The 15,520-nt window shown below is 28.7% G+C and overlaps 1 protein-coding gene and 1 pseudogene across 1 annotated transcript in view; one reads left to right on the forward strand and one right to left on the reverse strand.

Moving 5' to 3' along the window:
* LOC140668968 (TWiK family of potassium channels protein 7) overlaps window positions 1–15,520 on the forward strand; it is a 272,402-nt gene that overhangs the window by 38,245 nt on the left and 218,637 nt on the right. The gene's annotated exons all lie outside the window — the stretch shown is intronic.
* LOC140668970 (alpha-tocopherol transfer protein-like) lies at window positions 5,861–15,515 on the reverse strand (annotated as a pseudogene).

Raw genomic sequence — 15,520 nt, forward strand, 5'->3', positions numbered from 1 at the left:
GGCAGGAATGCATCGGTGTCTGAAGTTAATGCGACAATACAAAAAATGATTGGAGATATAATCGTTTGTGCTAAACAAAAAGTTGCAAAAAAATACAAGTAAATAAAGGCAAATAAAACGAGTGTATCAACGTACGCGTTTTCATACGCTATATCATCAGTTGTTAGACGTTATTGTCAGTGAGAATGCTAAGTACCACAAAATTTTTCTTTTTTTTCCCTGATTCGAATTGAGAATCTCAATATTCGGTTTTGTTTACGCGTGGGAGTCGATAAGTCTCTTCCAAAATTGTAGAAATTGGTTCGTCAATATCTAAGACGTTTTGGAACTCGAACCGAGAATGGTACTCAGCTGCAGCAATAGCATCAAAGTGGATTTCATAGTGAGGCCGACGGCAGGATGGACGGCACTCTCGAGAGAGAGGAGGATGGATGCTGCTGGCAATGAAGAGCTGAACTCCGTCGAGCGTCATTACCTGCCATCGCTTCATTGATTCACGATGAAGTTTTAGCATAGTTGTTGAGCTCAAGGAGCCTGACCTACGTTACTAGGTTACCGTCTTTTCCTTAGAATTTGTAGTGAAAGTGTGTATAATAAATTTGCTGCAATACACATTAATGTAAATACATAAAAAGAAATAATTTTGCAAGCAAACTATAACTTTGATATAATAACTTTAGAAACTCTTGGTTAAACTATAGTAGATGTAATTTGCTATAAAAAAAGAAAGAGAAAAAAGAGGAAGCAGAGAGGAAGGGGGAGCTAATAGTAGGAATAGTATAATAACTTTAATCCATGTATATTTTAATGTCAATAATAATAGATCTATATAGTATTATGTAATTTCTATTTAATATTACGTAGAATTTGACATTTTTTGAAAATTCTTTAATTTAATAATTTATTTATGTCATAAAGAATTTTACAGATAATATATTAGAATATCTTTACAGAGAATGAATATATTTCAAAATGGAAAATTTTTTTTCCACCAATCTGGACTTTAATAATATATATAATTTTGGATAATGCGAACATTTAAAATGGAATTAAATCCAAATGGGACAGGCACCATATTTTAAATTGCGTTCGTTATTTGCCATTAGTTTCTTACGTATCGTCGACATCTGCGATATTAAGCAAAATATTAAGTTTTTATAACTCAATAAAGATTGCCATTACATCTGGCGGAGAAATTAAAAATGAAACATAGTCTTAGTAGAAAGCGGTATTAATTAAGTACTAGGATTTGTTTTAATTTACCTACCCGCGAACCTGCTGTTAACCTTCTATATTTTTTATGATACGTACTTATTCACTTTAAATTATAGTCGTGAACTGTTATTTGTTATCAACAAGTGTGTATAGGTTTCATTATAACTCAAAGAGAGATTAATTTTCAAGAGACCTTTACGAAATTTATAATCTGACATTCGTGTCTCTTTCTCGAATAAATTATTGTTCTATTATCATGTTAATAATTTCCACAATTGGCGATACGCTTTGTTTAATTAGATTATTATTATTAGGGAAGAATAATAGAATTTCCTAGCGGCGTGCATTCATCCGATTACGTCAAAATACAAATACATCGTGCGATGCTCGCTCAATAGAAGAACATTTTGATATTATATTCATTGATTATAGGATATAATACAATAGGCAATGCGTCATTGACGAATGCACAGCATTACTTGTACTATTCGCACCAACATGGTCGCAAATAACATTTACAACTCTAGGATCAAAGCAAAATTACATATTCTACATAATATATATCCTATAATATAAATCAAATCACATAGTACCTAACATTTATTGTTAAAATTATAATCTCTCTATAATTCTTATAAATCATTTAAATTCTTATAAATAAATAAATTAATGAATTAAATTTTCTGCTTTGCGTTATATTTAAAACTAGAAAATAGCATATTATTCCAATAAGAAAGCACTATAATAACGTAAAATATATATATGATATAGTAATAGAAATAAAGAGTTGCGCAAATAATCGTTCAAAATCGCCAATTTGCCATACATTATCATTTGCTGACCACTTAATCGAACCAACATATATGTATACATATTTTCACATGTTCTACCACTGCGGCAGCAGAAGTTTCTTCTCTCGAAGAAACTTGTCCAATAAATAATTCCTTGTTAAGCCGTCGCGGACTTGGCGCAATGGTGAGCAAAAGGCATGGAGAAAAAGAACGATCGTCTCGATGTGCGCGGGTAAAGAGATCGTAGCGTGGTGGCGGGCAGAAGGGAGTACGTGCAACAACGAGGTCGACGATAATAAATAGAACGATGGATTCAGTTCGCGATTCGGCGAGTTTCCGCGGCGCTTTTATATAAATAACGCAGACGTAGCGGCGGCTCGTAAAACTGAATTATGTCCCACCTACCCTTGTCACGCAGCTCTCTACCGTCCACAGCCGTGCGATTCATCGCCGGTCATTCACTACGCGTGCACGCGATCGTACGTGGCTCGTGCAAGGTGCATTTGCGACCGAGGTGAAATGGACGGGACATCTCTTCGAGATACGATTGTGATTGACCGGCCGCGACGGAGAACAACTTTATCCAATGTGGTGTATTTTTTCCAGGGTGATTTTAAATTCACCTTTCGACGCACGCGCTTGCGCGGATCATCTGTAACGGTGCCGATCGGAATTTATCGATTTCACCTTTACCTGCTAAAGCTTTGTTAGCGAACGATCGTATTTCGCTCGGCGCGGTATCACGAGGTGAATACGAAATCGACACATTTTACGATATTTCGGATGAGAGATTCCAAAGTTCTTACAATATACATATATAGTAAAGAGAGATACATATATTATCTCTTTTATATGAAAGATTGTTATTTTTTTTTTTCATAAAAAGAGGAAAGTTTTTAAAATTTAATTCGCATATTCGTAGAATAATTCAAATGCAATGAAACGTGACAAAATGCATACATCTCATTCTATTATTATATTAGTTCCATGTATTAAATAAATAATTTCCTACTACATATGAAAAGATTGCAGAAAAATAAATGAGAATATTTTAAAAATCATTTAATAGATGGTGCCATTATTTTATTAATTATCTCGTTTTTACAATTAAGATGTTTAATTTTTGTGACGTAAATATTAAATATATTTGTGGTGAATGAAAGTAAATTTATTACGGCGAGTGGCTGCTTGAAGTAAAGTTTAAAATTGCATTGTTAGCACAACTACTTTAGTAAACCTATTTTATTTAGTTACTTCCACTTAAAGATTAGAGGAATGTTTATTACTAGTTTATGTAAATTGAAACCTTTAAAATTGGATTTGATAACTGATAGTCAAATTCACAGCGATAACTGATAGCGTTTAAAGCAAACAGTCGATTATAATAATATCGAATATATAGTTAGTATAGTAGTAGGATGATACAGTTACATATTTACAATACAATTGATACAGTATTTATCGAATTACTGTTATAATTTAACATTTTTAATAGCATTTTCTCAGTATTTTACTATACATATTTTTATTTATTTTATGTAGTTTCTACAAGATATAAGACGTAAATAGCAAGATATAAAAACTAATTTCTAGCTTATTACCACGTGAATTTATATATATTTACATAAATTATTAATTAATTTTTATCATATTTTATGATAAAAATTAATTAATAATATGATATGATATTGATATGATTAAAACTTTTTTTTATTGTACGACAGTAAGTTGTAAAATTTTAAGACACATTTCTAGAGAAAAGACTGGCGTATATTGCCCATGAGAGAAGAAAATGTCGCGACAAACTCACAACGCAATAACAAGATATTTTCTACATTGTCGTAAAAACATTATCTCATGGCATAGCACATCTGAATGAATATATTCCAAGAAAGAATCAGCGATGCATATTGTCTTTGAAAGCTTTGTCCTTAAACCTCGTTGCCGAAATAGAGGATCCATTATTCATCGGTAACTTCGCAGGATTTTTCTCATGTAAGCCCTCGGACATTTTAGTAAGTGAATTTTACTATGCAGACGAGACTGCGCCGAGGAGGGAAATAGCGTGCAGAATATTCGCCTACAACACACTGCACTTTTATGACAACTATACGAAGGAATCTTTCCTTATCCAATGCACGAATAACAGCAATTGCTTTTTCAACGCTCTGCATTCGGTGCTCCTTTGTGACCTATCCGGGGAATATATGGTTCTGTATGTCCAAAGGGATAACCGGTGCGCAAGTCACGGATCTTTTAGATTTTGACGTCGATGTTATCCTGCGTTACAAAGCGTAAAAAGCTGAGATGATTTACTTTTGCAATAAATCATCAGAATAGATTTATTTTACAAAGGGGAATATAAACATAATATATAAATGTATTGAATTTTGTTGTACAATGATTTCATTATCATATATTTGACAATGATTTGAGATCCTAAGGGAATGGTTGAAATTAATTTCCAGTTGCATCGATTGTTTCATCAGTCAATACAGTTCGTGGTCCGTCTACGTCAACTAATGTACATTTTTTGACGTATGTATGTCTATATAATCACTTTTAATTAGAGATGGAATATACATTACGAGAGGCGTGTTACGTGTATTATAATGTTTATTGTTTTTTTTTCTTTGTCTGCCAATTATATTTCGTACTGATGCTGCACTTTTTATTATTTTAGAAAATACTTAAGTTGTTTTACAATAATCTAAACTTTTTGCAATCAAGAAGACATTGCCTGTTTTTTTAGTATTTAATTTTTTTCGTTAGTAATTCAATTGAGAGAAAGAAAGAGAGAGAGAGAGAGAGAGAGAGAGAGAGAGAGAGAGAGAGAGAAAGAGAGAGAGAGAGAGAGATTATTTTATTTTATTTTTTTTAAATAATGACGTCCATTATATTTTTATTAATAATAAAACAGAAAAAGATCTCTTTATAAATATGAAACAGAGAAAGATAAAATTACATTATTATGTTTAAAAAGAAAATAGTTTTAATTATTTTAGTTATTATATATATATATATATGAGATGAAAGAATATGTTTATTTGTGACGCAAATAGTTTTAACAAATTGTTGATAAACTTGAAAAATTTCTTTAAATAGTTATGCAAAGAAAAATAACATAATTAAATAACAGGTATGGCTTGCAGGTTCTTAGATACAAGACTTTCGGTCAATATTAACTAATAAGAAAATTGTTATAATGCATATACAACATGTAATTATAATTTTTAAAGATATGCGCGATATATTCAGGTAGTTTTTCTTGAAAAAATTAAAATATCACGTTACGTATTTGCAATTAAACACTAATAGCAGATGACACGGTTCTTTTCGGTATTACGATCTTAAAAAATGACTGTTTTAATTCGATAGCGCAATGTGCGAAATTCTCAGGAATTATCTCGGTCCTTTCGTGCGCAGTGACAAGTAGCAAGCGGAATCGTTTCCATGTGCATACTCATCAGTCTACCAGGGACAACGTGTTGAGGCATATAGGAAAGCGAGGAAACTTCGCTACAGCGAATTTCCATTTAGAGAGATTTTGCGATACCCGCAGAGTCGGTGTAAGTCTTCACGGATTGGCGCAAGATAAGGACAACTTCTCTATCCCTTTCTTCTGCTGGAAATTGAAAATAAGTACGTACAGATTGTGTGATAATCTGACTCTTCACCCATTCGTAGCAGTCTTTGCTCTTTTGTAAACGAGACAATGCTTTGCAAAGACACAATGACTATTGGTTTCGGCTATTAATTCTGTTGCTGAACGCTATTGTATTACGGTTCTTAGTGCGAATGGAGCGTGATAAAAAAGTATTTATTTATGTACAATGTTAGATAGAAGATTACATAGAGATGTTTGCAATTAACGAATAGTGTATGTATGACTTTTTGTTGCACATTTATATAGCATGAATTTAAAGGAATGTTACATATTGAGTATTTTATGAAACATTGATTTTTTTATTAGAAAGTATAAACTTATTTTAATTAATATTAAAATATATATACAAGGAGATGCTTGCATAAAGAATACGCTACTCTTAAAAAATTCATCGCTGTGAGCATATTAGAATTAATAAAGTACTGCAGATATGTTTAATATTATTATACATAATACTTTATGAATTAATGCTATTTCTGTGTGAATTATTGTGAATATAATTGTGCTTTAATTATCCGTCTCTCGTAACAGCTGCTTTACATATATAAATAAGAGATGATTTATTTTTGCATACACATAATTATCGTGTGTGTATGAATTAATTTTATCGCAACATTTTTATTAACATTGCAAATCAAGTTTACTCTTTTTAATAATCTACAAGCAACGCTACTACGACTTATACGTTTATATGTGAATTTACACGCAGTAACAAATTGATAGTATCGTATATTAATAAAAGCCGATATACGCGAAAATTGCGGTTTTAACATGTCTTTCGAAAGGTTTCAGTGCGGGCCAAGGGTGAATTGCAAAGGGTGGTCCGAGGCCATTTATTATCCCCATTATCGTGCTTCTGACCTCACTGTCTGCTCCCTCAGGACTTGAACATACCTATAACATACAATCCCCTTTCACTCTCGACAATGCTGCCCTTGTCTCGCTGTCGAAATATAGTTGATAGCATCGATAGTCTTGGAACCACATGTTTTATCGAGCATTTGTCTGTTTACCATCCATGACAATTGATTGACAATAAAATAGTATCATTAAAAGATTCGATGTTTAATTACTAAAGGTAGTAAGTAACATGACATTATTTGTTCATAGCTAGATAATATTTTTCAAACGTGAGTTTTTAAAGAAACAATTATTTTTTTAAGAAAAAAGATTTATGAAGATTATTGAAAAAATTGTCATATGTATTACATATATGTATACATGTGTAGATATGTATGTAATTCTAAATGATCTTTCACATGTTATCTCTTACAACATCATTAGATCATCACTAGAATATACATATATTACAAATATATTAATTTTACAATACCATTTTTGTGTGTAATTTCAGGTATATCTATCATTTATTTAATGCCTAAATAATAATCTACTATAATTTTTGTTTTCTGTGCAACAATGTCAATGAGATTTATTTTATTCCCTGGATATTTATTTTTGAAAATTCCTTATATTACATCTAACTTAACTACTTGTACATGTACGTATATATATATATATATATATATATATATATATATATATATATATATACATATATATGTATATATACAGATGTATATATGTATGTATATATATACCGATAACATAATACTTATTTTTACATTTTTAAGAAAATATATTCATATTAGTCAATATTCAATTTTCGAAATATTCCCGGAACTCCGAATAGATCGTTCGGATTTATCACAGAATTTGATCGGAGAGATTCGTTAACTTTAATTTTTTCTTGCTCCAGAAACCATCCTCTTTTTTCTATTAATTTTGCATGCCACATATCTGAAACAATATTTAAATATTATATGTGTGTGTGTATGTGTGTGTGTATGTATGTGTGTGTGTGTGTGTGTGTGTGTGTGTGTATGTGTGTGTGTGTGTGTGTGTGTGTATATAGATATTCTTTAGTTTAGATATTTAATTAACAGAGTTTCTTATGAAAATAAATAGTTATTGATATAAGGTACATAATAATTGAAAAACAATATTTTTCTATTATATAAATAAATATTTAAATGCAAATATTATTTATTTTCTAACATTTATCATATATTCAAGCAAATATTATCATTTATGTTATAATATTTTGTTGTAAATATTAAAAATTGAGATAAACTCATTGATAGAAACACATATGTATTTTTTCGTAAAGAATATTGTATCTGCTATACTTTTCAATGATGATTGTTCATCGCCATAATCCACTGGTAAGATAGATTTCGGTATAATGTTGTATAATGACTCTATTCCAGATGTGTAAATGTGTATCTAAAATGTCGCAATCGTAGTTAAAACTGTGTAATTATTTCCGTACATACAAACATATATAAATTCGTAGTTTTAATTTATATTTACTCTATTAATAAGTTTTGTTTTCATCACTGATTTCATTAGTGTTAACAAGATATTGATAAAATGTGGTACATTTATCAAATAAACTGCTTTGATTCTTGAACCGTATGCTTCCTGTAAAGATTGAATAATAAAAATTACTTTTTGCAAAATATGTATTATGTATATAGTGTAAAAAATAATTTTTTCTTGCGTACCAGAATAGTGTCAATTTTTTTTAATGCAGCTGATGTTGTTTTTAAAACATAATCAAGAGTTAAATTTGTGCCATCATAAATAATAATATCGGAATTAACTAGATCTTCTTCTATACGTGTCTCTATTATCATGCAAAAGTATCTGTAATATTAAGAAATATGTATGTGTCTTTTATTGATTTTATCTTGATATTTTCGAAAAAGTGATAAAAATTTATTTAATATTTATCCTTCATATATATGGTTTGATAAAAAAGTCGTGCAATTTTTTAATTTCTCGTGCTAGAAATGTCTAGAAAAACTGTTTTTTGTGATGTTAATACATCTGTCCTTGATATCTGATTATATTTGAACGATCAACTAATATAGATGAATAAAGATATATTGTCTTAAATAAATAAATAAAGCACGAATTTTTTTATCAAACCTTTTGTACAATGTATAAACTTTTATAAAAGTATTAACAATCAATTATTGTTTATTAAATTTATCAAATATAAATTCGTCCCAAGTTCCTTCATTTGATTGAAACTGTGACATTAATCTCGAGATGTATAAGAATTCACGCGAAAAGGACAACAATTTTTAATGCATTTTTTTCATTTTGTTTTACCGAAGTTATCGATTTTAGCTTTTCCTCTCGATATGCACTGTTGAAAATAGTGGAACTGTAGTATAGTAGAGAAAAGAGCGGGGTATCTTGTTTCTATCTCATTATCGATAATAGCAAGCGCAAGAGAAGGACTTGCATACTTAATTTACGCATAGAGAACGAGAGAGAGAGAGAGAGAGAGAGAGAGAGAGAGAGAGAGAGAGAGAGAAAGAAAAAAAAGATAGACCGAGAAATAAGATTTTAAAGATCATGCAGAATAAAGCAAAAGAATCGATTTATTGTGATTGGATCGGCTAGTATATTGTAAAAATGCTTAAATTGAAATTGCATCATAATAATGTTAATAAAAAATAAATAATAATTTTGCAGTAGTGTTCATTAGTGAAAACATCGTGTTAATCAATATGGATAATTTTTAGTGTAGCGTATAAAGCCAAACTTTTTTTCTTCTTTATTCTTTTTATCATTATTACTAATTATTTTGTGTGTCTTTTTTCTTATTTTATCTTTTTATGATATAATTATATTGTTGTGTAAATATCTTTATTCTTTAAATTTCTTAAAATGAAATCTAACTGGAGTGGATATTCACTTCAAGCGATAGTAAAAGACTGCCATTCGTAAGTAGTAGAAACTTACTTTTCACAAAAGTAACTGTCATCTTTGAACGTGAAATGAACATGTTATTCGTTTTGGAGAATAATTTCTAGTCTAAATCATTTTTTATATCTGTAAAGATTATATAAAGACTTATATAGATTCTAATTGACATATAAAATGTTTATAGAGAAGGATATGTTTTATACCAAATACATATCAAGTAACGAATAATGACAATGTCTAGAGATATCGAGATGATAGTATTCTTGTTAATAGCACTTCGTGAATGAAAATATTCATTCCACACTACATAGAGTGAAAATATATTCTACAAAATAGAGTACACATTTTTCATTCTATTTTGCAAAGCAAAAATGTACTCTAGAACAAAAAAAATGAGAGAATTCACTCTATGTAAATGAAAAGTTACTCTAACTCGAATAATTCAATTTTTTTAGTAAATTATCACTTTAAGAAATTTAGAGTAAGTTTGCTTTTACAACTCATGATCTGCACATAATATTTTTGTATATGTTATACGCAATCATGAAAATGCATAAGATCCGATAATTCATAAATTTTTTAAAGAAAAAAATATATTAAAATGTATATTTGTGAATATATATATAACATTCACGCGCTCGCGTACCTTAAAAAGAAATGTATAATAAAGTAAAACAAAAAAATTTGTTTTACTGTATTAATATCATTTGTTCTCCTGTATATGTACTATAATACAGTTGTATATTATACTTATGTTATGTTTAATTTATAGACATTACGTACTTTGTAACTTCATATATATCAAATATAGACTCGTCGGACTGTAAAAACCGCAAAACATTTATTCTAAAATTTTCCGGTGTTAATTTTGGTAAAGGTATCCATTGTCTGAAATAAATAAGCATTTGTAAGGATATAAGTTCTTTAAGTATTTTTCCTCTCGACACAAAAATAATCGATTTTAAATGACTGATAAAAAAATATTTATATTTGTATTTATGTATATTTGTGTGTGTATTAACTATACTATTATATTAAATTCTGAAATTAATGTTTTTCATTGATATAAGACGTTTTAAAATATCACTGAAAATATTATTAAGTATTAGGTGTATAAATTAATTCTCGGCCTTTTACTATAACTGGATAAGCATACAAAAAGTGCCTCTGACGAGTTTTCAAATAATACTTAATCTGTCATTTCCTCATTGTAAAAAAAATTATTTATTTTCCTTGTAATAATTAGGGTAAACTCGGGTAAGATGGCCATAGTTTTTTAAAATGCAAAAAACATACTCTTATTTTTGTTATTTTTTAATAGTGTTTGGCATATTATCTTCACTAAAGTTTAAATTACGTAATATTATCGAAATTAAAAGAAAAATATTTAATAGAAATTTTATATTATTAAAATAGTACAACATTGTACTAAGCATTGGCCATCTTACCCAACTTTTAAGGAAAAGATGACCATAATGACGGAAAGATGGCTATAATATTTATAAAAAAATAGTGAAAACGAAAATAAAAATTATAGGTCACATATAACAATTTACATATCTTATATAATATGTCTAACGTCGATTACGATAGCTTAATTGTAATTTATTCGACGTTATAACAGTTTTTAGTGGACAAATAAAAAACTTTGCAAGTAGTCAAAAGTAAAAATATGATATAAGATTCACAATATCGTTATTTCAAATAATGTATGCACATAAACTACAGTCGGACCTCTTATCCTACGACATTTTTGGTCCGGAATCTTCCCCTTAAACCTCTGATCCTACGACAAAAATTTGAGAGTGGGGGATATAATTCCCCTTTCGCGGTCGTAGCATGAGAGGATTTTTTGTCGTAGGATAAGAGGTTTCGTAGCATAAGAGGGTCGTAGGATAAGAGGTCCGACTGTACTATAAATATCGATTATCTTTGATAATGATTAAAAAAGCGCATTATGTAGCGATTATTGAAAAAATTACAGCCTATGGCCATCTTCTTCGTATTGCCATCATACCCTAGTTTATGATAGTAATGATAATAGTAATAATAATAATTGTAATAGTTATAATTACATTGTAAAATAGATATATTTTTTATGCAAAAACAATTTTCACAAATACAATTTTGAAATAAACTTTTAAATAACTTTTGTATAAAATATATTTCTCTTTTACCGTATGATTATAACTATTACAATTATTATTACTATTATCATTACTATTATAATTGTTACAAGAAAAATAAGTAATTTTCCGTCCTATTATCAAAAAATAATAAAAAAAAGATTTTAATTTTTTTTACTATGTTGCATCAACTCGAAAAAATTGAAAAAATTCGAGAGTATTGAGACATATAAAAAGAATATTCTCTAAAAGTTTGATGATTAAATCTCGAAAAGAACATTTTAAAAATTAAAAAAGTCATTTTTTAATTTTAGTCTTTTTAAAAATATCGAACTTTTATTTGAGATTAATAAAAAAATATTTTTTTTGTTGATAAATGTTCAAAAAAAAATTGATATGGAATCATCTCAAATATTTACATAAAATAAAAATAAAAAACTGAAAATAACGTTTTTCACGATAACTCAGGAAATAATAGAGTTAGAGAGCTGAAATTTTGAGGAAATTTTTTTTACAGTGAAGACATGACTGGCTAAATGTTATTTAAAAACTCGTCGGGGGCACTTTTAGTATGTTTATCCGGCTATAGCCTTTATTGTTTATTTATAAAAATTAAGTTACATTTTAATCTACAAAGTAATCTCCATTAGAATCTATACACTTTTTGTTATCGAATAGGTAGTTGACGAATCCTCTCTCGGTAAAAAGACAACGATTTTGAATTAATATATAAATTTGTCAATGCTTTTATCAACATCTTCAAGCGTTTTGAAATGCGAATCAAGCAAGTAGTGTTGTAGGAATCGGAACAAAAAAAAATGATAGTAGGAAGAGACTCAGTCTGAAGAATAAGCCATATGAGGCAGAACTTCCCGATCGAACAAATATATAGTAATTCATATGAATGTATTGGTGATTTTTGCCACGTGTGGCCTTGCGTTATCATGTAACAGTATCACTTGCGTAGTCTCCGGTAAACGGACTTTTCTGCTCGAATGCATCACAATTAAGTTGTTACTGATAACGCTTAGCAATGACGGTTTTACTTGGTTTGAGCAAGTTATAATACAATATAATATACTCTCCATGTTTCATCAAATGCACATGCGTCATTCGCGAGATTAAAATTTTCTTCCCTGAATTTCTGGAACCATTTTTACACTTTTTATTAAATTCTCAAAACGTATCTTGTTGTCCAGTTTTCTCTTGTACTTCATTGATATCGTTTGACGGTTCTTCGCACGGTTGTACTATATTCGCGACTGATCATCTATTCGCCTGTTTCTTGCAGTTATTATAATTTCAAGTTCGGTATTACGACTGCCCAATGCAGTTATTATTAATTCGCTTTTCGTATTACAACTGCTCATCGCTTAATTGCAGCAGGGCGTTTTATTACCTTCGAATTGCACGCTTTTCGGAAAGGATTCCTTAGCAACATGACCAGCAAATATGGTCAGGTTGCTATCCGAGTCCTAGTGCAGGCGAGGAAGTTCAAAGTGAAAATTCCTCGCTTGCACTTTTTGCAATTCAGCAACACCTTTCCGGTATGTCTCCGAGAGCACTTTCCAGTTTCGCGTTCGCGCTCGGCCTTGGGCACGTGTGGCTCGCTGTGTCAGCAGCTCGCGCGATTCGCGCTATCACGGTGCATACCTGATGTACTTTTATTACTCTACGTTAAAGAAATTTATTTTAACATATATATATTTATAATGTATAGCCTTTATAATAGATTAATTAAATTTAAGGGCCGAGAATTAATTTGTACACCTATAATTTAATATTAAATAAAAATGCAGCAACAATTCATGATGTACTATTGAAACACTTACATGTATATAGGTACTCTACTCACACAATTGGCCAATGGATCACGATTAGAGTAAATCTCCGGAATTAGATTACGAAGAGTGTAATGTAAATCCAAGCGTTTCTTGGCCTTTTCTAAATCAAATTTTGCACTGTAAATGTAGAACTTTAATCGTTGTTCAGAAATATCTATAAAATTTAAAATAATGTTGGTTACTACATACAGCATGCTAAGATTCCATAATGAAAGAAATCATGAATAGATTATAATGAATGTTGTCCTATTGTATCTGCCAAAACACATTATAAGAATGGAATGTAACATATGTAATTTTGTTAATTATAAATAATTAAACGTGCCATAGCTACAAGATTCGTATTTGAAAAGGTAATTTGAAATAATCTACTTTGCCGAAATTATGTTCGCATAACTTACATAGTTATATAATAAAAATTAATATTTTAAATTAATAATTTTTTCTCTATTACATACAATAAAATATGATACGTATTTTTGTAACGCATAAATAAATGTATATATTATATTAACATTTTACAATAAGCATATATATTAACATTTTTAAATAATTACTATTGAGTTATTTAAAAAAATAAAATATTTTAAAATTGCCGTTTTTTAATTGTAATATCTTTATTGTAATGTGTTATGTGAAATTATTGTCATTTCTATTCGGGAAATAGGGGGTCGAGGGAGGTTATTCGTAATATCTAATATATATTTATTATAAGAAAATATTGTTCATCAAATATTTAATATTCGATTTCTGATCAACTTATCGAATATTTTGCATATAATGTCTCATAGTAATATACTTTTTTATAAATTATATGTATACAGAATGATTCGTATAAAATGACCGATATAAATATTTGCAAAAGTTGAAAACATATAGGAAGGTTATTCGTATATCTAATATCCAATATATATTTATATATTATATATTATAAGAAAATATTGTTCATCAAATATTTAATGTTCGATTTCCGATCAACTTATCGAATACTTTGCATATAATGTCTCATACACTTTTATATAAATTAGATGTATACAGAATAATTCGTATAAAATAATTTATGTAAATATTTATAAAAAAATTGAGGATATATTAACAATTATTTGTACACAAAATTTAATATAGAGGGAGACGTCAATGACCCATTTTTTAAATGGAATTTACTCTTTATCTATTTATTTATCTTCACAATATTTGACATAAAAAGTTATGGATAGTTTCATTAAAAAAAATTATATTGATCTTGAAATCTTTTTAATGACTCTATTTAAAAAAAAAATTGTTTCCATCATACAACGTTCCTTCTCTATTAAATATTTTGTTTTATATAATTTCTTTATATGTTCTCAACTTTTGCAAATATTTATATCGGTCACTTTATATGAATCATACTGTATATACTGAGTGTCTAAGACTAAATGGTGTTTCGATTTTTATAAATAACATAAATAAATATTGATATAAATTTTTAAAAATAATAATCAACTCAAATGGTTTATTACCTATTCAGTAAATTTCACTATGTGCTTCATTAACGGCATAATGACATTTATATCATTAATATTTTAGCACTTCAATTTCTATACTCGATGCAGAACGTATGGCGTAATTCCCGCAATTGTTACTACGATTCTATTCTTGATATGACATAAATATCTCATTTTCACACTACACAACATTTTTTACTTGTAGTCTCTATAAGAAAATTTGCTTAAATCGTCAACAATTGCGTTTTATAATTGGCCGAGTATAAATCTATTCTCGTTCAACACATATCAAAATTTACTATATAGATAATAAAACTATTAGAGTTACTAATTATTATTTAAAAAAATCATACCAATATTCAGTTTGTGTTTATAAAAATCGATCGGAATATGTTCTATAGATTTAAAGATAATATGTAATAAATTGATTAATAAGAGTTTATTTCCTTTTCTTTAAATTTAAATGCAAACCTTGAGGAAGATGAAGTTGTTGTTTCAACCAAAGTCGAAGTTTATCCAGTAGCTCTTCTAGAAGTTGCTCCAACTTCCTCTAATATTTCTTTAAATGTAGGCACTTCTAGTTTAAATATCTTTATGTTTGTTCACA

The sequence above is a fragment of the Anoplolepis gracilipes genome, chromosome 8 (assembly GCF_047496725.1).
Source record: "Anoplolepis gracilipes chromosome 8, ASM4749672v1, whole genome shotgun sequence".
Lineage (NCBI taxonomy): Eukaryota > Metazoa > Arthropoda > Insecta > Hymenoptera > Formicidae > Anoplolepis > Anoplolepis gracilipes.